Source organism: Rhincodon typus, chromosome 10 (genome assembly GCF_021869965.1).
Source record: "Rhincodon typus isolate 14 chromosome 10, sRhiTyp1.1, whole genome shotgun sequence".
In the NCBI taxonomy this organism is placed as follows: Eukaryota; Metazoa; Chordata; class Chondrichthyes; order Orectolobiformes; family Rhincodontidae; genus Rhincodon; species Rhincodon typus.
Window position 1 is genome coordinate 73,375,299 of NC_063341.1, and position 25,771 is coordinate 73,401,069.

The window sequence follows — 25,771 nt, forward strand, 5'->3', positions numbered from 1 at the left end:
CTTTCTGCTCCTATGATGCTGCTTAGCCTGCTGTGTTCATCCAGCTCTGCACCTTGTTGTCTCGGATTCTCCAGCATCTGCAGTTCCTACTACCCTTGCTCAGTGATGCCCAGTTTGGGTTCCGCCAGGGCCACTCAGCTCCTGACCTCATGACAGCTTTGGTTCAAACATGGACAAAAGAGCTGAAATCCAGAGGTGAGATGAGAGTGACAGCCCTTGATATCAAGGCTACATTCGACCAAATGTGGCAACAAGGAGCCCTAGCAAATTCAGAATCAATGGGTATCAGGGGGCAAACTCTCCACTTGTTGGAGGCACGCCTGGCATAGAGGAAGATGGCTATGGTTGTTGGAAGTCAGTCATCTCAGCTCCAGGACATCTCTGCAGGAATTCCTCAAGGCAGTGTCCTAGGCCTAACCATCTTGAGTAATTTAATCAATGATCTTCCCTCCATCATCAGAAGTGGGAATTTCTGCCGATGGAGTCAGCACCATCCACAGTTAAGAGACAATCTGAACACCTTCAATGGTGTTACCATCACTGAATCCCCCACTCTCAACATCCTGGCAGTTACCATTGACCAGAAAATCAATTTAATTCACTGCATAAATACAAATACAACAATAGGACATCAGAGACTAGGAATAAGGTGGTGAGTAACTCCCTTCCTGACTCCCCGTCTACAAGGTGCAAGTCAGGAGTGTGATGGAATATTGCCCATTTGCCTGGATGAGTGCGGCTCTGACAACACTCAAGAAGCTGAACACATTCCAGGACAGGGCAGCCCACTTGATTGGCACTGTGTCCACATACATTCACTCCCTACTGACGCTCAGTCGCAGCACTGCAGAAATTCACCAAAGATCCTCAGACAGCACCTTCCAAACCCATCACTACTTCCATTTAGAAATGACAAGGACACCAGAAACATGGGAACACAACCACTTCCAAGGTCCCCTCCAAGCCACTCACCATCCTGACTTGGAAACATATCACTGTTCCTTCACTGTCATTGGGTCAAAATTCTGGAATTCCCTCCCTAACGACATTGAGGGTCTTCCTACAGCTCATGGACTGGAGCGGCTCAAGAGGGCAGCTCACCACCACCTTCTTGAGGGCAACTAGGGAAGGACAGTAAATGCTGATCCAGCCAGCAACAGCTATGCCCCATGAGTGAATATTAATAAAATAGGGGCTATGTATGACTAAGGGTGCAAGTGAGTGCAACAGCAAGGGACCATGTTTCTATATGTGAGCTAGGGTTTTTCTCTTTAGAACGATGAAGGATAAGAGGTGACTTGATAGAGGTGTACAAAATGATCAGAGGTATAGATAGAGTGGACAGCCAGAGACTTTTTCCTAGGGTGAAGGTGGCTATTACAAGGGGGCACAGTTCTAAAGTAAGTGGAGGTAGATATAGGGGAGACGTCGGAGGTAGGTTCTTTACTCAGAGAGTGGTCGGGGCGTGGAAATGATTGCCGGAGAGGGTAGTGGAGTCGGCCTCATTAGGGGCATTTAAGTGGCTATTGGATAGGCATATGGATGATAGTATAAGGTAGGGGTGGACGTTAGATAGACCTTAGGTTTAGGGTAAAAGTTCGGCACAACATCGTGGGCCGAAGGACCTGTACTGTGCTGTACTGTTCTGTGTTCTATGTTCTGTGTTTGCGATGGGACCTGAATGGGTGGAGCCGAGTTAGGGGCCATAAGTAGGGAAAAATAGAATGGTCATTTACCGGGAGAATGGGGAAAGGGATCATGTATCTGGAAGTGATGAGATAGTTTTGCAGTTTATGGACCACGTATGAGGTGGATCGGGGAGTATTGAATTGCCGTGATTGGAAGGTAGGGCGGGGAGGTATAGCGGCGAGGCAATTATTGCCCCAGACATATCTCAGAACACATATCTCTGCTTATTGCCGGTGAGGTGTGTCAGAATACAATCAGCTCACTCTATTCATGGGCGCTGATAATTTTTCCAAAATGTATACCTCCAAAAGATGGGACTAATCATGCAAAGCCTCAGTTTCTACTTTAAAAAGGTGTAAGAGAGAAACTGTGATTGCATCACAGTGCTAATGTACAAGACCCGCATCTACACACTTACTTGTCAAGCTGCCAGTCGTTAACATGCTTCCTTCTTGCATCAATTGGTAATTCAGGGGCCAAATTAAATGCAGTACATGCAAAGACATACAGCTACATTCCAGCATTATGCTTCAGCTCACTGCATCTGAATGACACAGCTTATTGCACCAATTCCCAGCCCATATATCCTTATGGCCTATCTTAGCAAGATCAGCCAATTAGCGTTGAATTATAGGCAGTTATCTGCAGTGGACTTAAGTCCACTGGGAAGAAAATTGTGTCTGTCGCAACTAATTTCACTTAGGGCCTTTAAATGCAGTTGGAGATTCAACATCTTTTTCAAACCTCCATAGATTCCAACTGTGAAATGAAGGCATCCTAATTTCTCAAGCTACTGCTCAGTTCCATGAACGACATATTATTTCAACACTTGTTTCTTTTTAACTTTGTCTCTGGAATATGAAAATTATATCCGAGGGGGATATTTTGGAAGTGTCTGTTCCCCTTACCTTTAAAATGCAAACATATATTTTTTGAGCTGTTGAGAAAAACAACCAAGTCACAGATTGTTGGCACTTTGTATGTGGAGTGGAATAAATAGATATTTCTTGCTAAACGTGATCTCTAACAGAAACCAATTTCAACACACAAGTTAAGGAACAGCAGTTGGAGAGAAAATGCACAGCATTCGCCTAATGCGTTATCGTTCTGAGTTAAGCACCACAGTTAATTTTTTTAAGTGTTAGGCAGCCAAAACAGAAAGCCATTTTGCACACAGTATGTTCTATGCAATTATTTATTTAATTATGTGTTCGATCATTCATGCAATTGTCTAAATCGCATAATAGCGCATCAATAACTTGCTCTACGTCTCTCAAGGCAGCATAGGAACAAAAGGAGGCCGATTCAAATTCAATTCAATCATGGCTGATATATATCTTAAACTTGTTCTTGCAACCCTTAAAATCTCTCCCCTTTTTTATTCCATGTAAGCCAATGGGTGGGTCTGCTCCCGGGCCTGGCCAGGCTGGCGACAAACAGGTCCAGGCAGCGGGACGTGCAGACGGTCATTTCTGCTGACTGCCTGCTGCACTTCCATGGTTATGTTTGAGCCCGGGTGTCCTTGGAGAGGGGGCATATGGTGTTCACCAATGCCCTCAATGCCTTTAGGGGGAGGTAGCCACCGCAAGGAGTGGTGTACTTTATCGCCTCCCCGAACTCCACCAATTCTATTTTGATTTAATCCTGCCGTTTCCCTTCACTTTCTTCACGTAAGCATTGCCTTTAGCGGGCTTTGCTCGTTTCTGGTTCCCTGGCCATATGAGTGTACATCGTATCTTTTTACTGAGTCATTATACTTACACACACACACAATACAGGTGTTGTGGGGAAAATAATAAGTACTACTGCTGTGAAGTGGGAAAAAACACAAAAAAAGGGATTCAGAATCTCCTTGGTTCAAGGACTGAGAAAATATAAGTCAATGGAATAACATCCACCCAGAGACATATGGAACCTCAGGTTTTGAGCATATTCAAGATGGAGATTGATAGATTTCCAAGGTATGAATGGATATCGGGATAGTGCAGATGTTGAGCTAGATGATTGGCCATGATCTGAAGGCATTGTGAAACAGGCTCAAGGGGCTGAATGGCTAGTTCCTGCTCCTATTTTGCTAAAACCATTCATGTTGGACATCTCATTCTCAGTCACTTTTTCGGTAAATGGCTCTAATGCAGTGACTTGTCTGACAGCAGTGAATAAAATCATGTCTGCTAAGCTCTGCATCTCTATGTCGTTCGATGCCACATCTCTCGTAAGCTTCACCCTCACACCTTGAAACTGTGTGCCCTAGCAAATGACCCCTCCAACCTGGGAAAAAAAACCTCATACTTTCTTCCACTCTATCCATGTCATTCATAATCTTATAAACTTCTATCAGGTCGCCCCTCAACCTCCTGCATTCCAGTGAAAATAAAGCCAGTCTATCTTCATAGCTAAAATCCCCCATACCAGGCAACATCCTGGTAAACCTTTTCTGTACCCTTTCCAAAGCATCCACATCCTTCTGTTAATGTGGTGACCAGAACTGTATGCAATATTCCAAGTGTGGGCTAACTAAAGTTGAATGAAAGCCTCCTCCCATGTATTCTTCATCTTGATGTGCTGCTGAATGATACTTACAGAGTCCGCTGATCTAAAGAAAACATTAATTTCAGCTAAGAGTTGTATTCTAGAACTATTCCTTGTCATCTGATTTCTGTGTGAGTCAGCAATTTCACTTGACATTGTATGATTTCCATCATGATGCATCCTCTCTCATTCACACAATCAGACCTAATCCCTTAGCCTCCCAGTTTCCATGTTTCTATTCCCTCCTAGGTCTGGAATTCCATGATCGCTGGTGCAAGTGTGTCCACTGAGGAACTAAGATATCCAAAAAAGAAAGTCCCAGATCCAATCCTTGCTCCTTTGCTGTGCAATACCATGAAGACCATAAACATCAACTTGACTCCAATAATGAGTGGTGTTTGACATTGGCTGCATTCAAATATCTGAAGAAACAGTGAAAATAGTCAGCCAAAATCTCCATATCATGTAATATCTTGTACATTTCCTGCCTGCATATCTTACTTCCCTCTTTTCATTTCTGCTGAATGATGTGGAGTCTCAGAGGTTTGGATTATATACTGAAGACAGGCTCTCTGTGCCCAGCGTAAGTGTCAGGGAAGGGAGGGTGAGCCTGCCTCTGAGTGGTTCGTTCAATTTCACCTATTGGGCCCTTATATCCCTCTGCACAAGGAGGTGTTACCTAAAGAGCTACCAATTGGAAGAGGCCAACAAATCAGCAGGGACATGCAGCAGCGCCATCAGGGGTGGTGCTCACTGTCGGTACTGCAGGAGGCCCATGAGGAATAGCTGACAGGTTCAACACAAGACAGAAACGAATCTGGGATCTCATCAGCGCTGGACTGAAAGGTCTGTTGAGGAGATTGTCAATGTGTCGGACAAGAGCAGGGGTTTTGTGACAGAAAACTGTTCGGGAAAGGGAGGGGCAGCAGAACAGGGCTGGATCTATGGAGATCGGGTGGGGATTTCAGGGACAGAAGGAAGACAGAGCCCCCGAACCCCCCTCCAACTTTCAGTGGTCAGCAGGCCAGAGGGTGTAACATTAGGCAATGCCTTTAAGTGGGCATGGATTGTGAGCTCAGTTGGGTTTCAGGTGGGTCACCTCTGCTGCCAGTCATAAAAATGAGGTGGAGCCAACTAACTGGCACCGAAACCCTGGTGACCTATTTTATCGGTCCATTTGCCTGTTTGCCCAGGTCCTGGAGACTGAGAGGGGAGAGAGAAAGAGAGGGAGTGGGTTTGTTAGCTTGGTTGGCCAAGACAGCTGGTTCACATCACTGCCAACTGCACAGGTTCAATTTCCACACCAGCTGAGATTACCATGAAAGTCCCAGCTTCTCAAACTCTCCCCTCACTGAGGTGTGGCAATGCTCAGATTGAACTACCACCAGTTGTTACTCTCTCTAGTGAGAGAGCAACCCTATTGTCCTCTGGGACTATGGTAAGATTGCCTTGCAGTCTCGTAGAATCCAGCTAAGTGTTTGCCATCCAGTTTTGCAATTGTCAGCCATCACAGTTACAGGCTGTATCCACCAGGTGACACTGTAGAGTGAGGTTCTGAAGATTCTCCATCTCTTGCCGTCTTGCACATGAGAAAAAATGAGATTCATCAATCTTGCGAGCATAATTATGGGCTATTTACTGGTAGCTTCAGAGTTAGAGTCTAACTCTAATAGATTGGAATGGATTCAATCCCATCAGTGCCAAATTGCCCCAAATAACCACAGCTTAAAGACCTTATTCTTTAGGGAAATATTGCAACTAAGTGATAGCGTTCCCAGTGAGGAGGCCACTAAAAATTACGTTATGTTACTGTCACTCAGGATCAATGAGAAGTCCCTGTGAGTGCAGCTCCCCACCTGTGGGGAAGAATATAACTCATTCCTTCTGAGTGAATTGTAACCCCACATGCATCAGTATTTGCAGCACAGCACATAAAACAGTGCCAAACATTACATGAATCAGCCTGGGTGTTCCAAAGTGTAAAAGAAACTCAGATTATACATGGACACTCACGTGTGTCTTAAAGTGTCACTTTGAATTGACTGAAATTGGTTATTGGATTACTTGACCAGCCAATAGGGACCAACTGCTTGACTGGACACGTTGGGAAGGCCTATTACATCGAAATGCAGAAACAGAGAAGGTAGGAGCAGGAGCCATTTGACCACTATTCAATATGATCATGGCTGATCATCAAGCCCAACACCATTCCCCTTATCCCTTGATCCCTTTAGCCACAACAGCTATATCTACCTCTTTCTTGAAAACACATCATGTTTTGGCCTCAACCACTTTCTGTGGTAGTAAATTCTGTGGTAGGTTCACCACTCCCTGAATGAAGAAATTTTCTCTCATCTCAGCCCTAAAAGGTTTACCACTTATCCTTAAACTATGACCCCTGTTTCTAGGCTACCTCACTATTAGGAACATTCTTCCAGCATCTGACCTGTCTAGTTCTGTTAGAATTTTATAGGTTTCGATGACACCCCCTCCCTCATTCTTCTAAATTCCAGTGAATACAATCCTAACAGACTCAATCTCTCCTCATTAGTCAGTCCTACCACACCAGGAGTTAATTTGGTAAATCTTTGTTGCACTCCCTCTCTAACATCCTTCCTCAGATAGAGTGAACAAAACTGCACACAATATTCCAAATGTGACCTCACTAACGCCTTGTATAATTGCAGCAAGACATCCTTGTTCTATCAGTTCACACTGGATGGGAGACCGGATCATGGAAGGGGAGCAGTTTGCCACTCTAAAACTGAATGGTTATGGGGTAACAAGGTGTAGAGCTGGATGAACACAGCAGGCCAAGCAGCATCAGAGGAGCAGGAAGGCTGACGTTTTGGGCCTAGGGGTGTGATGCCTGGCCAATGAAAGGTATATAAAAGGCAGTGGGTGAAATCTGATTGGAATGTTCCAGTCAAGCATTGGAAGGGTGGAGTGGCTACTAACACACACTTACCAGGAGATAGTGAGGAAGGTAGCAGGGACGACAAATAATTAGGCAAGCTAGTCCTGCAGAGATACTTGTCCTTTCCCTGCTATCTCATTAATTAAGTGCTAAGCAACAATTTTGAAAATAAATCCAATTCCCAAACCACTTTCAACAACAACTGTTGAACGGCACCTGACTCAACCACATTGATATGTACCTGGAGTCACTTTTAGACCAGTTCAGAATGGTAGATTTCCTTCATGAAGGTATCAGTGAACTGGATGTATTTTTACAAATATTCATGGTAGTTTACCTTTGCTAAGACTAGCTTTCATATTTCAAGGATTTTTTAAAAATTGGTTTACATTTCATCAACTGCTGTGGAGGGGTTTGACTCCCAATGATCTCAAATGTCACCAAGAGACCGTCAATTACTAAAATATAAATGTAAAGTTGCCATAGTTCCATAAGGGCTTCAGAGAGCGAGAGATGAGTGATGGCGGTTTAACCTGAGGGCCACCACACTTCAGGCGAGGAGAGAGTTTCGAGAAGGAGACTCCTTCATGTTAACTTCAGCCCATTTGGGAATTGAAGCTACACTGTTGACCTCACTCTGCGTCGCAAACAAGTTATCCAAGCTATCTGAATCCCACACGCCACCATGATGTTGCAAGTCCAGCAACATCACACGATCACATCCCCAATGTTTTTGCACGAGATTGTTATGGTGATGAAATGGACACGATGTCAGGAACTTGCCTCAAACGGGATGCTATAGTTGCAAATGTCTTGGTTTGACCTTAGACCTTGGCCAATAAGAGTGACAGAGGCAGAAATTAATCTCAGAAGATTAATTCCCTGTTTCTTTGCCATGATAAAATGGCAGAACAGACTCAATGGGCCAAATGGCCTAATTCTGTTTGTAAATCTTACGGCTCTATAGATGTATTAACTAAGCCCTATTTAATGTGATATGCTGAAACCCTCATCTACCAATTGCCATCCCATGGGGTCCTTTGATGTGATATAAAATGCAAAGATGATAAATCCATTTATCAATTTAAGGATCATGGAGTGTGGGTGAAAGCAGTAATTGGCTCCACAATCTGATCCATAAAGTCCGCAGGTTAATAGATATCAGAGCGACAAGCAATGCAGCAATAGGAGACATGTTCTCTTTCTTCTTGTAAAGAGCCGGATGAAATTATTAGCTTAAAGGGCTCGTCAAGACTGTAGTAATGTGAGGACAAGTCTTTTTCTTGCCATGGGGTGACAGTTTTATGCATAAAACTTTGCGGAACATTGCCCTCCTGTTGAGAAGATGAATTAGCCCTGATTTATTTCCACGCATATTATCAGCCCCACTGTTAGTCTTTGTGTCTCTTCTTAATTTGTGAATTGTAGTCCTCTTGTCCCTCTTGCCAGCCTATTACTTGGTTACAGTTCAATTTAAGACAGTTGTAACTGTTCAACATAAAGCAGATATCTCTTTTAAAAGACTGACTATAAATTGTTCCATAAAATGTTTATGGATGTGAGTCTGGGATTACATTACTGGGCACTGCTTTTTCAGGTTAGATGAAAGGCATTCTTAAACTTTAACATTGTTCCTTCCCTTGATCTCGGAAGCTCAAAGACAATTCTTTTTGCCCTCTGTCTCAATGATTCACCCTTCCATTGCATTTCTGTGTCTAATCAGTGTTTTAGAAAATTATTTATCGACAAACGAGTGAGTTTTGCTGCTTCAATGGCTTTTATAGTTATGGGCAGGAGAGGATGAAAAGACCAGGCTACAATTGCTGGAAGTGGGAAGTGAAAGTTGAAAACACTGAATTCGTAGAGGCGGGTCAGAAAAGAGAGGATGAGCAATTAGACCATAAAAACCATAAGATACAGGAGCAGAATTTAGCCATTCAGCCCATCAAGTCTGCTTTTTCATTTGATCATGGAAGATATGTTTCTCAACCCCATTCTCCCGCCTCTCCCCTGTGACCCTTGACCCCGTACTAATCAAGAATCTACCTATTTCTGTCTTAAATACACTCAATGACTTAGCCTCCACAGTCTTTATCAGTAATGGGTCCACAGATTCACCACCCTCTGCCTGAAGAAATTCCTTCTCATCTCAGTTCTAAAGGTTATCTCCCCACTCCGAGTCTGTGCCCTCGGGTCCTAGTCTTTTCTACTAGTGGAAATGGCTTTTCCACATACACTATATGCAGGCCTGAATTTGCATGTTAAACTTAAAAGAACTGAACTAGGATTCCCAAGTCCATTTGTACTTCAGATTTCCAAAAGCTTCCCCCCCTTTAGAAAATAGTCTATGCCTCTATTCTTTTACCAAAGTGCATAACCTCACACTTACCCACTTTGCATTAATGTTTGCCACTTCTTTGGCTGTTCCCCTACCCCGGCCAACTCCTTCTGCAGCTTTCCCATTTCCTCAGCACTATCTCTCCTTTTCCCTACTTGAGTCCTCTATCCAAATCCATCACCAAAGTTCTGATTGAACGGCCAATGTGCAAAGTATTCTTTCTGATGTTAATGTTTTGGATGGAAATTTATTAGCGTAACCCCAGTGAAAGATTTATACCTGGGACAGTTATCTATCTTTGGTTAGATGCTGTTATGAGGTGCTGGTCATTTTCCGCAAATTCAGTTTTTACTCATCATACATGTGACTCACCCACTCTTGACTCAAGGCATTTGTTGTCTCCAGCTGAGAGACACAGCAATAGAATTGAATTGAATCAGCTTTATTGTCACATCCTCACATGAGTACACTGAAAAGTTTACAAGTCGCTGCCTACAGTGCCCTCTTAGGTATAAAGGCACCTAGGTACAGCTACTTGAGTACAAAATCATAACAAAAAAATAGAACTGTAAAGAAATAAAAGGTCCAGTATTACAGACTTCAAAAGTACATAATCACTGTAATAAATTTGAAAAGAAATGAAGTGAGTTCATTGTAACAGTCCTTCCACCATAGTATAATAAGCAAAAGGAAAAAATATAAAGAGAGAAATTAGTCCATTTCATGGCTCTGGGATCAAGGAGCCATACCCACCCCTCCCCCTATTTGAATTATTAAGGGGGAGGCGATGGCCTAGTGGTATTATCGCTGGACTGTTAATCCAGTGACCCAGATAACATTCTGGGGACCTGGGTTCAAATCCCGCCATGGCAGATGGTGGAATTTGAATTCAATAAAAATATCTGGAATTAAGAATCTAACGATGTCCATTGTCCATTGTCCATTGTTGGAAGAACCCATCTGATCCACTAATCCCCTTCAGGGAAGGAAACTGCCATCCTTGCCTGGTCTGGCCTACATGTGACTCCAGACCCACAGCAATGTGGTTGACTCTGAACCGCCCTCTGGGCAATAAATGCTGCCCAGGCAGCGATGCCTTCATCCTGAAGAATAAAGGAAAAAAAAATGCCAAAGTAGAAGCATGAAGTCACAGACCATGCTGAAGGCACCACAAGGTGACCTAGACCGGCGCTGACGAAAACCACCACCGAAACGACCAAAAGGAGTCCCAGACCTGTCATTGGAATCCTGCGCCCAGACCCACTTCATCTTCATGATCTTATTAAATGGCGGGGCAGGCTCGAGGGGCCAGATGGCCTACTCCTGCTCCTAGTTCTTATGTTCAAAGCCATCACCTCGCCGAAGGACTCTCAAGGAGCGGCCAGATCCACAACACATTCTCCCCTACAGCAGCATCTCAGAGGAACCTTCCTTTACATGAAGTGGCCAGAAGGAGGTAAGATCAACTTGATGTTAAAGATGTGGCAGGCCTGATGAGAGAAGCAGATGGAACAGGAGCCCAAACCATAGATGGGAGAATGCAGCAGGCTAGCAAAAGACTAAAGATATGCAAAACTAACAAATTCCAATGCTTTTGATGGAGCAGAAGAGATGTAGGCACTTTGTAATTCTCATCACTCTTGCAGTTACAGCACCACAATTTCCTTCAGACAAATGGAAGCCAGCAGAGAACAACTAACAATATCCTTTGATTCATGGTCAGAGACTTTCCTGCTCCACATTATCGAAATAAATAAGTCAAAGAAATGGGATGGGGTGGAGAGATAAGGAGAACTGTACAGTAAGTGTACATCTAAGTAATTCATTTGAGTACATATATTACTGTTAATAATTGCTTATGACAAATGTTTGCGAAAGAGTGCTGTGTAAGTACATTTGGATCCTAGAGCAACATTGCGATGATATCATAGAATTGCACATCATTGAATGTAAACAGCAGAGTGTGGGTGGATCAGGAGAACAGAACAGGAGCACGAATGAGATAGAATTGTTGATATGGTTCATACCGTAACAGCTGAATGAAATTGGGTTCAAATCATGGCTATTGAGTATAAATGATGACCAAAAGTGGCTAGTGGTTAGCATTGCTGCCTCACAGGTCCAGGGACCCAGGTTCGATTCCACTCTTGGACACCTGGCTATGTGGAGTTTATACGTTTTCCTCGGGTTTCCTCCATTTCCTCCCAAAGTCCAAAGATGTGCAGGTTAGGTTGATTAGTCGTGCTAAATTACCCATAGTGTTCAGGGATCTATTGCATAGGTGGATTAGCCATGGGAAATGTAGGGTTTATGGGGATGGAGTATGGAGAAATTCTCTTCAGAGGGTCGGTGTTGACTCGATGGTCTGAATAGCCTGCTTCTGCACTTTAGGGATTCTACAAAGCTATAATCAAAGTTTTGTAAAGATCCACTAAAGTTCACTAATGCCCTTTAGGAAAGGAAATCTTTCACCCTTAGACAGTCTGGTCTCTATGTGGCATCAAGCCCACAACTATATAGTTGGCTCTTAATTGCTGTCTGAAATCTAGCAATCACACCATCCAAGGGGCAGTTGGAAATGGGCAACAAATGCTGGCCTTGTTAGTGATACGCACATCCCATAAAAGAAAAAAAGTAAATTGACAATGTCCCAGGGCCAGTCACGCTCCAATCAGCCAATTCAGCTTCTACCAAGAATCAATTTGGCTCAGTGGTTAGCACTGCTGCCTCACAGTGCCACAGACCCAGGTTTGATTCGACCCTCAGGTGACTTTCTTTGTGGAGTTTGCACATTCTCCTCATGTCTGCGTGGGTTTCCTCCAGGTGCTCCAGTTTCCTCCCACAGTCCAAAAATGTGCAGGCTAGGTGGATTGGCCATGAAAAATTGCCCGTAGTGCTGAGGGATGTGTAGATTAGGTGGGTTATAGGGGGATGGGGCTGGGTGAGATGCTCTGAGAGTCGGTGTGGACTTGTTGGGCCGAAGGGCCTGTTTCCGCACTGTAGGTATTCTATGAATTCTGCAATCTCTAGTTCCAATTGGGCCATCTGGGAGGAACATTGAAATGAATTTCTAAAAACGTTCCTGAGTTGAGTAAAGCTCATTTATAATTGCTCAGTTCTCCTGACATGATCTGGATAAAATCTGCCTGCAAAATGTTCCTTTCCCTCCCTCCTTGATAATGCATAACAGATCATCAGCTGTGGGATTTTCTGAATCATCTTTACAGGGCACCTTTTCTATTCATTTATATATTTTAGGTTCAGGAATCCTATGTAGCCCTCAAAGGACTTAAAGGGAGTTATCTCACCTGTGTCACCAAAAAGCTGAATTCCCTTAATATTTCTCAGATACCTGACAGGTCAGTGTCATTCTGATAAATGGACAATACATCATTGCAGAGAGTTGAAGGCATTATGTCACAGATTTTAGGAAAGCATAATACTCAAACATTACTTTTTCAGGGTGGGGGCAGCTTAGTTTTATTTGATTGAGTCTGTCTGATTGCAGAGACACCACAGCGATGCTTTATTTCCATGTCCAATCAGTATTGCGATGCCAGAGACGTTATTGTTTGAATGAGATGCTGCTCATTTGGTCCCATCACCTTCCCGTGGCACATGACCCATTATCTAAAGAAGAGCACATTCTCATGGTGCCCCCTAGACAAAGTTTCTCCAACTGCCAACGCTTGCAGGGAATTTTCGAGCTAGATTTTAGAAGGTGCAATGGTCCCCACGAACTAGCACCATCTCCAACTTCCCCTCCCCAAACCTTCACCTCCTGGGTAATAAGTCAGGTGATGAGGAAATGTTGCTCCACACCAATAAATGCTAAAAAGCAGGATTTCTAACTCCTGCTGGATTAAGTTGGGCAAGTGTCAAAACGATAGGTCCCTACAAACGGTGGGGAAGTTTTCCTATATAACAACAGTCCCTGGAGTTTGGTGACCTTTTTTTTGATAAACGTGGACTGCCGTGTAAATGTACAAAAGTAAAAGTATTTTTAATTCTGTCCTCTAATCCTGTGCCTATTGTACATATTCAAGCTTTGAGAGTCAGTCAGCTCAGTTGGCTAGTTTGTAATGCAGAGTGATGCCAATAGCATGGAATCAATTCCTACACAACAGCTGTGGTCCTGCTTTTTCAACCCTAGTCCTAGCGTGGTGACCATCACTAACCATCTCTCTCTAGTGAGAGAGCAGCCCTATGGTCCTCTGGGACTGCACCAACTTTGCCTCAGCTTTGACATTCCTCAAGTACTTTGGTCCAGCTGTGCCACCAGCAACTTCTACCCTGGAAGCAGTACCAGTAGTCACGATGCATGCTGATTGTGACTTGTCTGCAGCTTCCTACCTAGCTGAAATGTTAGTAGACCAGTAATCCAAAGGCCTAGGCTACTGCTCTGGGGACATTTGATTTGATTTATTGTAGTCACATGTACCAAGGTAGAGTGAAAAGCTTTGTTTTGCGAGCAGTACAGGCAGATCATAGCAAAAAAGGACATACAGATCATAGGGTGTCTGGATAGAGTGGGCATACAGGTTACACTGCAAAGCAAGATCAACATTAACGAGATCAACATGGGTTCCCAATTGTTGGTCGAAATTAAATGTGAGTATTAAAACCTGAAATTGGAAGCACATCTCTCGTTGTCAAAAGCCCATCTAGTTTATTAATGTCCTTTATGCATTAATGCCATCTTACCCTGGTTTAGCTTATGTGTGACTCCAGATCCACAGCAAAGTGATTGACTTTTAACTGCCCTTTTAAGCCGCCTAGCAAGCCACTCATTTCAAAGGTGATTACAGAAGGGTAACAGTTGCTGGTCTTGCCAGTGATACCACACCCTATGGAAGAACAAAAAAGCATCCTATTCCTTTCTGTTGCTCATTTAACAAAAATCTGATGAAGTAAAAATTGTCTATCATCTATATACATGGACTGTTTTATAAAAAACAAGTTATTCACTAAACAAAACCAAATTATTTTATCCTCAGTTAGCAGACTCCCCAAACCTTCCACTGTCACATTTAGTTAGCTTCCCCTAAAATACACTAACATTTTCACCTTAAACACTTGTATTAACAAGATCCACGTTTCAACAACTCTAGATATTTCTCCTGAATTTCTCACTGAATTGATTTGTGACTGCTATATATTAATTATTCCTGATTGTGGATATCCCCATAAGTAGGAAAGTCATTATTTCAACCTATCAGTACACTTCATAGTGTTAAAGACCCCTCTTGGATCAACTCTCAGTGCCTTCTTTTCTAGAGAGAAACTCCCAAATTTGTCCTCTTCTCCCTGAAGTTATATCCTGTCACTCCTTGCATCATACTTATAAATCCTATTCCAATGTTTCAATGTTTTGACAACCTAAAAACCCTTAAACCCACTTCACTGATATAATTACAGAAATTAGGCTGGTTCAGAGATTACAGTCGATAGTCATGCTGTAAAATGGTGTGTAACCTCAATATTATGTCAGTCATTCAGGTCACATAGGGAACAGCCCATCAACACTGAAGGAATGGATGCAATTAGATTTTCAATGACATCTCCCCATTGTACTTTGCAAAGGTTGTGCGTCTGCAAAGCCCAAATTGGCGATTGATCTTATATTTAAGAAAAAAAATGTTGTCATATTTTGTCAGCTCTACAGAGAGCTTTTCCAGTGCTTCTGCTTGGTTTCCCTCTCTGGTGTGTGTACGATCATTTTAAATTGTTTCTTTTTGTCCAAATTATACCCACACACCAAATTGTCTCCTATGACTGTTCTGACCCCTTCCAAGCTAGGGACAGAGAGACTGGCATTTCACTAAATTCTGAGGGATCATTAAGGGGCATTTGAGCAAGTATCAAACTTTTGTTTTGTTTTCTCTCGGCATTGCGCATAGCAAAAATCAAATCCCTATTGAGAGTTAGAACTGCAGTCCTCAGCACAGCAATAATCTCCAAACCACCAGCCAAGCAAATGAAAGAAGTGTTTTGGCGATCAGTTAGTGATTTCCTCATTCAAAATAAAACATTCATCTTATTGAAAATGGCCAGTGCCGTTTGACCATTATGAAAACAATTGAAGGAACATAAAAGCTGAGGTTTCTTACATATTGGGTTGAGGAGATACTTACTGAGAAGACCATTTTAATATCCATTCTTTTCATTTATAACAGCAACCTCTCAGGCCACACAAAATTCACTGTATACCATATGTAGATGACTGGAGAAATAGAGTTTGTTCTCATTAAAATAGAAAAAGGGATTTTTTAAAAAGATGTTCAACATGAAATAGATTTTCGCAAGTGTAGACAGGAAGGAATCGTTTCCACTGGCAGGAGGATCGATGATTAGAACAATCAATTTAATATAATCGGCAAATGAATCAGCGGGGCACACTCAGTAGTTAGCACTGCTGCCTCACAGCGCCAGGGTTCGATTCCACCCTTGGGCGACTGTCTGTGTGAAGTTTGCACATTCTCCCCGTGTCTGCGTGGGTTTCTCCTGGCGCTCTGGTTTCCTCCCACAGTCCAAAGATGTGCAGGGTAGGTGGATTGGCCATGCTAATTTTTTTTTTCTTTATTCATTTACGGCAATTCCCCCTCCCCACCCCCCACTACTCCCATGGAACCTACCTTGTGATCCTCATCAGAAAGAAGAATAGATACTTGGAAAAGCTCAGCAGATTTGGCCACATCTATAGAGAGAAAGCAGAGCTAATGTTTTGGGTGCAGTGACCCTTCTTCAACTTCAGCCTCAGTGCCCGATTGAATGCCAAGGGTGGGACTTAAACTTGACATTGAGTCCAAGGCATTGCAACACTCCCTCAGTGTTTGATGATGACACCACTCCCAAACACAATATTCTCCTTTGTTCCTACAACTCTTCATGAACTCTGTGTTCCAATCATCATTTAGTTGTACACAGCATGATTTTTTTTTACTCATTCATAGGATAAGGACACTGCTGGCTAGGCCAGTAATTATTGCCCATCCCTAATTGCCCAGAGGGCAGTTCAGAGGCAACCACATCACTGTCGATCTGGAGTCACATGTCGGCCAGACCAGGTAAGGATGGCAGTTTCCTTCCCTAAAGGACATTAGGGAACCGGATGGGTTTTCCCCTAACAATCAACAATGGATTCACAGTCATTCAGATTTTAGAGTCATTAGAGTCTTAATTCCAAATATTTGTTGAATTCAAATTCCACCATCTGCCAAGGTGGGATTCAAACCCAGATCCCCAGAACATTACCTGGGTCGCTGAATTAACAGTCCAGTGACAATAGCGCTAGGCCATCACCTCCCCCTTCATGTTAACATGAACACATTTTGCCAGATTAAAAGCTTCAACAAAATGTATCCTTTTTTTTCAGTATTCCTCCAATTTTGGTCTGTTGTGCATCTCTAGTTTACTTTGATCCAACACTGGCTGACATACCTTTACATTGTCTGTGTCCAACCTGTGAAATTCCACCGCGCCCCCCAACCCTTCAAACCTCTCCACACCTGCCTTAGACACTTGTTAAACCTTTACCTCTTTGAGCAATCTTATTTGATAACTGTCAGAACATCAAATGGTATTGGATAACGAACCTGCAAAGCGCTTTCATTAATATAGAAGGGCGAGCTCTTTGTGTTGAAATGAAACATCAGCCTGGATTCTGTATTGAAGACGTGGACTTGATTCTGTAAAAGTACAGGCAAAGGAGATAGTTTTTCTTATTGCTTTGCAAAGATTGATGTGCTGCTTTATAGTTGCATCACCTGAGGACACCCAGCTTGCCTGGTCTTGAACAGCTCAGACTTAGCTTTGGACAGTGGATTTTCCACATCAATGGGTGAAATTTGCATACCTTTGAAGCCCAGGCTGTTCACTTCTCAGACTTGACAATTTAACTTATTAATCATTCCAGTCATGCACTTACATCTGTCATGATGGTTTAGTCTCTTTTTAGTGTAACTGTATGAGAAATACCAATTCCAGCAATCCTGTTGTGCACCTTGGATCATTGCCTTACGAAAGTCAACAGATAGCATACTGCAGACAAACAGGAGGCTGGAAGAACACAGCTAGCCAGCCACCATCTGGAGGAAAGGAACGGTCAATGTTTCGGGTATTACTGTTTTTCAGGACTGGATGTGGGTAAAGGGGAGCTGCAGATAAAGGGGGGAGTAGCGGAATTATAGTGATAGGTGGGCACCAGCGGTATGTACAACCTTCCCACCCATCCTCTGGCTCCCCCTCCAGCCCTGCCTCCTCCCTTCCATTCCACCTACCGACCCTCCCTTCCAGCTGCCAACCGGATTCATTCCTCCCATTGACCAACCAGGTCGCACCTACTACTGGTGTCCACTCATCACCACCATTCTGCTACCCTCCCCCACCCCACCCCACCCTCCCACTCCTCCCTTTATCTGCAGCACCCTCTACCCCCACATCCAGTCCTGGACAAGGGTAATACCCGAAACGTTGACTGCTCCTTTCCTCCAGATGCTGCCTGGCTTGCTGCGTTCTTCCAGGCTCCTGTTTGTCCACCTTGGATTCCAGCTTCTGCAGTTTTTTTATCTCTAAGATAGCTTATTTCATTGTTTTTCTGCTTCTCTGTGTAGCCTTTCAACATGAGGGTGGAGTTGTTCCAGTAAAAATGAATTGGACAGAATTAGATTTTTAAAAGCCCAACATCAGATATCACCAGGCTGTAAAAATAGCACTCTGGATGCATCCCATCACCTCTGGGTTACACTGCAATTTTCAAAATGAGGGAGATGATGGTGTTGGTTGGGGGCTTCTGTTTTATTTTATACATTCACAGGATATGTGCATTACTAGCCAGGCCAACCCTGTATTTATTGCCCATCCCTAATTGCCCAGAGTTAACCACATTGCTGTGGGTCTGAAATCGCATGCAGGCCAGACCAGGTAAGGACAGTAATTTGTCTCTTTAAAAGACATTAGTGAACAAAATGGGTTTTTCCCCGACAGTTGTGTCATTGTCGTCATTAGAGTCTTAATTCCAGATTTTTATTGAATTCAAATTCTATTGGATTTCCATGGGATTCAGGATTCAAACCCGTTATTTGCATTTGAACATTACCTTGGTATCAAGAGTAATAGATTTGTGATAACACCACTAGTCATTGCCTCCCATGCCAAAGGTAGGGAGCAACTCACTTGCAATTTGTTGCCATTAAACTCATTAAAATTCTTGCTCATGATCTGCAGAGGGATAAAGGAAGTTTTCAAAATGACTTGGTGCAATTACTGCTGATATCTTTTTTTTTAACAAACATTTTTTCTTTAGAGAAGCAAATCAGAGTTTGCACCCAATCTGACCTACACATGGCTTCAGGGCCATGACATTGTACTTGACTCTGAACTACAAGCCACTCAGTTTGAGGGCATTCAGAGCAGGCAGCAAATACTGTCCTTGCCAGCGATGCTCACAACGCAGAGTAGAACTTTATTTTAAAGTTTTTCAGTAAAGCATTGCAGGGTGCCACAATATAGGCTTTCTGCTTAATTAAAATAGCAGTAAGTAAAGATCACTGGTGCTAGTGTCCCTGAAAAGATTACAATCCAGAGCCAGTTCCATAACTATTTGGGGACCAAATTCACCTTCAGCTCAATCATTATACTTTAATATAACGTTAAAATAATATTGAGTCTGTAACAGAAATAAAGCACTGGCCCTGTACCTGGATATGATCAACACATCGGAATTCCTGATCCTGAATTGAAAATCCAAGCCTGTGACACTGCATTGATTAGAATCGTAGAATCCCTATAGTGTGGAAACAGGCCACTCAGTCCATCGTGTCCACACCAATCCTCCAAAGGGCATCCCACACAGACTCTCAATCCCCCCCCACCCTTTCCTTGTAACCCCACATTTCCCATGGGTAATCCACCTCGCCTGCACATCACTGGACACTATGGGCAATTTAGCATGGCCAATTCACCTAGCCTGCGCATCTTTGGACTGTGGGAGGAAACCGGAGCACCCAGAGGAAACCCACATAAACACGGGGAGGATGTGCAAACTCCACACAGGCTCCACTCATGACTGGAATCAAATCTGGGTCCCTCCCGCCAAGAGGCAGCACTGTTAACTATTGAGCCACTGTGCCACCCCATTTTGCCCATGGAGCAGTTGTAGTTTTAAACTAGGAATTAATTTGATGCTATACTAATCTATTGTTAAGGTTATGGCTGACAGATGGAAGATATTGACTGATTTAGGATCTTGAGGACATTTGAGGGAATTTTGTGATGCAGTGGCAACGTCCCTACCTCTGAGCCATAAGGCCAGGGTTCAAGTCCCATTTGTTCCGGAGATGTAAATGATGATCAGAGGATTAGATAGGGTGGACAGTGGGAGCCTTTTTCCTCGGATGGTGATGGCTAGCACGAGGCGACATAGCTTTAAATTGAGGGGTGATAGATATAGGACAGATGTCAGAGGTAGGTTCTTTACTCACAGAGTAGTAAGGGTGTGGAATGCCCTGCCTGCAAAAATAGCAGACTTGCCAACTTTAAGGGCATTTAAATGATCATTGGATAAACGTATGGATGATAATGGAATAGTTTAGGTTAGATGGGCTTCAGATTGGTTTCACTGGTCGGCGCAACATCGAGGGCCGAAGGGCCTGTACTGCGCTGTAATGTTCTATGTTCTATGTTCTATTTGTGAGCAAGCTGGCTTGGAAAAAAGAAACATCTTGAGCATATTTGGAGAAGGTGGTGGGATAACAATAATGTGAGTGGGCTAGTCATCCAGAACCACCCTCCAATGATCTAGGCATGTGGCTTCAAATCCTACTATGGCAGATGGTGAAATTTGTTTTCACAAAAAATCTGGAGCTAAAAGCTAGCCTCGTTATGACCATTTAACCATTGTCAAGTGTTGTGTCCAAACACCATCTGGTTTACTTATGCCCTTCAGAAAAGAAAACCTGGTCTATCCTACATGTGACAATAGACACACCTCACTGGGCCTAGAAAACCATCTCAGATCATGGGACATCCAGAGTTATGGCAATAAATGCTGGGCCAGACAGTGATGCCTACACTCAGGAAGGAATAAGATAAATGTCCCAACTGTCCCTCACTTTTTAAAGTCATTACACTGTATTAATGGGCTGTGCTCATGAATTATTCCTTTGATTAGAAATCTGGATGATTTGGAGGAGGTAAAATAATTCTTGAGTTTATTTGGGAGCTCTTGTGGCTCAGTGGTAGTGGACATACCTCTTCTCCAAGAAGCCTGGCTTCGTAATCCCATGTGCTCCAGACATCTCCGACAGGCTCATTCGAAAATGCATCTTAAGCACCTTAAAGATAATTGTCCAGTGAATGTTGGGAACTGCAGGGGCTGTGCTACATTACCATCATTTCACAAAATGACATCCTCGTTTAACTGCTGAAATTTCCTTTGAGATTTTAGGCAACCTGTCCAGACTTCCAGTTTCAAACCCACATCTTCCGGGTCAGAGATAGGGACATTATCACAGAACCACAAGAACCACCTACATTTGCACCTGCTAATGTTGCTATCTCCATTACTGGGATTAGCTTCCAACTCCATATTTCATTCATTGTTTTAAATTCCATCAGCTGCCATGGTAAGATGTGAACCCACGTCCTAAACATTGGCCCTGGGCTTTGGGATTGTAGATGCAGTGACATTACTAATACGTAACCATTTCTCCCAGGCTTTCCTTTGAAATTCTAGCCTTTGTTGCTGTCTCCCTTTAAAGGGCTTCCACATGTTTGATTTGGGTTAATTGTTTCAAGCTATTTGGTCAATATAGTGTAAAAGAAGTCACGCTGGTAAGATGGTATCTTGTGGCAAAGTTACTGGTTAGTAATTCAGAGCCAGATTAGTTGTGAGACATGGGTTAAAATCCCACCCATAGTATCTTATGAAATTTAACTCACTAGGATACCTGAGGCAGGGCCTAGAGTGTATCATCTTAACCTCTCCACCCTAGTTATAATCTCTTCCGTCAGGCAGAAGATACAAAAGCTTAAACACACAGACCAATAATTCAAAGAACTGCTTCTTTCCTGGTGTTATTAGACTTCTGAATGGACCTCTCAAATTTCAAGTTTAGTATTGACTTCGCTCTTTGTGCACCTTCTCTGTAGCCATAACTCGCTCTGTTCTATTACCCTGATGCATTTTGTATGGCATGATCTGCCTGCAATACACGTAAAACAAAATTTTTCACTGTACGTAGGTACATGTAACAATAATAAATCAAGTCAAACCAAAATTTTAAGTGAAATTTAGCCATTTTGTTTTGAAAATTTGACATTTTGTTGCACTGCTGTTCTGTCATCTCATTAATTTGTTTGTTTTCAGAAAGATAGGTTGAAAGGAACTGCTAGTGCTCTGGGCATGAGGCAGACATGTCCACTGCTGCAGGTTGGCAGTATCTGTGGTGAGAGAAACAGATTTAGTGTTTCATCTCCAACATGACTCTTCTTCAGAAGCATTGACTCTGTTTCTGTCGCCACAGATGCTGCCAGAACTGCCAAGCTCCTCCTGCATCTTCTGTGTTTGTTTCAGATTTCCAGCATCCGCAGTATTTTGCTGCATTCTGTGAATAAATCTGCAAAACAAGCAAAGGAGCTGCATCTGCTTTGTGCTACCATTAACAACTGACTTTATGTTTCGTGAGGACAAGGCGTAAAATGCCGTTTCACCCAAATCTGTGAGCCCGCATGTAAAAAAGCAGCTGGTCCATAATCACTGACAGGCACCTAGTCAGGGTCTGCAGGCTCAACCTAACTGAACGACTCACATTGCAAGTGGTCCACGAAGCCTCTTGGATGTAAACTTATCATTGTTCTGGTGTAGAAACCCCCACCCCTTTGGAAGAAGAAGAGTTCTCCCTCGTGTTCAAGGCAATATTTGTCCCTCAGTGGGCACTACCTGCATTGCTCCTTTTGGGACCTTGCTGGATGCACAGGAAGTCATTTGTTTGCCAATATTGCAATGGCAAAGCCCAGCCTTCAAGCTTTTTGAGATTATCCCAAAGCAATCCCCTTCCCACTCCCTGGGTGACACGTCCAACCTGGGCCTCCTCACAATGACACCGCCCGCAGACTGGAGGAGCAGCACCTCATATTCCGCCTCGGGAGCCCACAGCCCGATGGTCTAAGCATGGATTTCACCAGTTTTAAAGTCTCCCCACCCCCGGCCTCATCCCATGTCCAACCCTCCCTCTCAACCCCGCCTCCTTGACCTGACACAATCTGTCCATCTTCTCTCCCACCTCTCCGCTCCTCCCACCTCACTGACCAATCCCCACCACTCCTTGCCCGCACTCACCTATCACCATCCCACCTTCCTTCCCCAGCTCCACCCCTCCCTCTTTATTTATTTCTGAGATCCCTTCCCCCTTCCCCATTTCTGAAGAAGGGTCCCGACCTGAAACGTCAACTTTCCTGCCCCTTTGATGTTGCCCAGCCTGCTGTGTCTTCCAGTTCCACACTGTATAATCTCTGACTCTAGCATCTGCAATTCTTGCTATCTCTGTATAATGCAAGTTCTTTCTTTCTGTTGTCTTCCTATGTAATGTCTCAAATTTGATGAGAGGAGTGAATAGATGACTGATGGCTTAATGCAGGGCAACATGGTGGCTCAGTGGTTAGCACTGCTGCCTCACAGCACCAGGGACCCCTGTTCTATTCTAGCTTTGGATGACTGTGTGGGTTTGCACATTCTCCAAGTGTCTGCGTGGATTTCTTCTGTGTGCTCCGATTTCCTCCCACAGTCCAAAGCTGTGCAGGTTAGTCTGTTTGGCCATGCTAAATTGCCCATAGTGTCTAGGGATGTGCAGGCTAGGTGGACTAACCGTGGGAAATACAGGGTTATGAGCATATAGTGGAGGGCTGGGTCTGAGTGGGATCCTATTCAGAGGGTTAGTATGGACATGATGGCCCGAATGGACTGCTCCCTCATTGTACAGATTCTATGAAACAAAACTGCAGCCAGAAGAACATTAGAAACGGGAGCAGGAATGGACCAGCCAGTCCCTTGAGCCTGCCGCACCATTTACCACAATCATGGCCAACCTTCTGATGTCACTTGTCTTTCCCATCCCCCATTCCTCATATTTCTTGCTTTCCTGAGGGCCTAAATGCATTCCTATTCCAGCCATGAGTATATTCAATGATGAAGGATCCACAACCTTTTGAGTACAAAATTCCAAAGTTTCACAACCTTTTGAGTGACTAAATTCTCTTCATCCAAGCCCTGGATGATTGACCCCTTCTCTTGTGACTGTAACCCTGTTGTCCAGATTGGCCGACCAGCAGATGGTCTCAGTGATTCCCCTGTCAACACCCTGTGTGTTTTCCTGCCAGTGGGCAGAATCCCCGTGTGAATCACTATAATTTCTGCTCTGGTTTTACACTCAAAGGCCCTGCATTATCACCTTTCACACACAACTCTGCAAAACACCTTCCAGGTCGTTCTGTCATGTTCCATCCTGAAGTTCATTATCACTTGTCCTGACTCGATCTCCCCGAGCAGTCTGTATTCACTGCCTTAACTGTGGAGTGATTAAGTCTAAGCTGTGCCTTCACCTTCCATTATCCTGAAGTTCATTAGGATGTCAGACATTGTTTGGGGGGGGTTTACGTTTCATGCAATATTGACCTCTGAAATTATGCAATCATCTGCAGTATCTGAGAAATGTGGTTTTGCAATTTAAAATAAAAACTCTCTCTCTCCCATTGAGTGATGTAATTTTAACCTATTTTTCCCAATCAACTTGTTCAGAGATATTATTACACACCTTTGGAGTAAGTGGGATTTGAACCCAGGACTCTCAGTCCAAGGGTAGAGACTCTACCTTGGCATCACAAGAGCCACCGACAGATGTAGTCTTAATAGTTAGTTAATCAACAAATACAGAAACCAGGGCCTGCGGTAGTTACTTGGGAGCAGCTACTTGGTTGTTGACTATGTAAACTGAATAACTTTACTTCCTTTAATCTACTTTCATGGAAAACATAAGCTGTATCTCCCCTGCTTTCGATTGTTTCTTGCATTGTTACTTGCAACTAGTTAGTGAGGAAGTAGTACAATGAAAACAATCTGTCTCTCAATGTCGACAAAACTAAGGAACTGATCATTGACTTCAGAAAGAAAGGAGGAGAACGCACTCCCATCTACATCAACGGAACTGAGGTTGAGAGAGTGAAGAGCATCAAGTTCCTTGGAGTGACGATAACCGACAACCTGTCCTGGACTTCCCATGTGAAGGTGACAGCCAAGAAGGCACAACAACGCCTCTTCTTCCTCAGGCAGCTCAGGAAATTTGGCATGTCCATAAGGTCCCTCACCAACTTCTACAGATACACCATTGAAAGCATACTGTCCGGGTGCATAACGGCCTGGTATGGGAACGGCTCTGCCCAGGACCGTAAGAAACTACAGAAGGTGGTGCGCACAACCCAGACCATCACAGAAGCCAACCTTCCATCCATGGACTCCATTTACACGGCTCACTGCCGTGGAAAGGCGGCCAACATCATCAAAGACCCATCGCACCCCGGTAATGATCTCCTACAACCTCTTCCGTCAGGCAGAAGATACAGAAGCCTGAACACATGCACCATCAGGTTCAGGAACAGCTTCTTTCTGGCCGTTATCAGACTGATGAATGGACTCTACCTCAAGTAATGTAACCTGAAATGTAACCTGTATGAGTCTAAGTCTTTTTGATCTGTACATCCTTTGCTTGCTGTGATCTGCCTGTACCGCTCATAAACAAAACTTTTCACTGTATTTCATCACACGTGACAATCAATCAAACAATCAATCAAATACAGAAACCAGGGCTTTTGGGAGTTACTTGGGAGCAGCAACTTTGTTGTTGGCTGTGTAAACTGTAACTTTACCTCCTTTAATTGGCTTTCATGATAAACATAAGTTGCATCTCCCCTCCATTTGATTGTTTCAAACCTTGATTGTTACTTGCAACTAGTTAAGATTATGCATTTCACTGATTATACTGACATTGCCAGAGTCTGCTGTTGTCTGGCATCTCATGTAACTGTACACTTGAACAATTTGAGAAACAAGACCCCATCAGAAAGAATTCCAATGTGATCAAAAGCAAAGGAGCTGCGCGTGTGCAGAAAAGAAGAATATTATTGAAGCAGAGTGGGAGAGAGAGGACAAGGGTGTGGGGTTAGGGACAGCGCGTGAGAGAGTGAGGTCATGGAGCGAATTGAGGACAGGAGGAGGGGTTTGAAGACACAGCGGGATTGTGAGA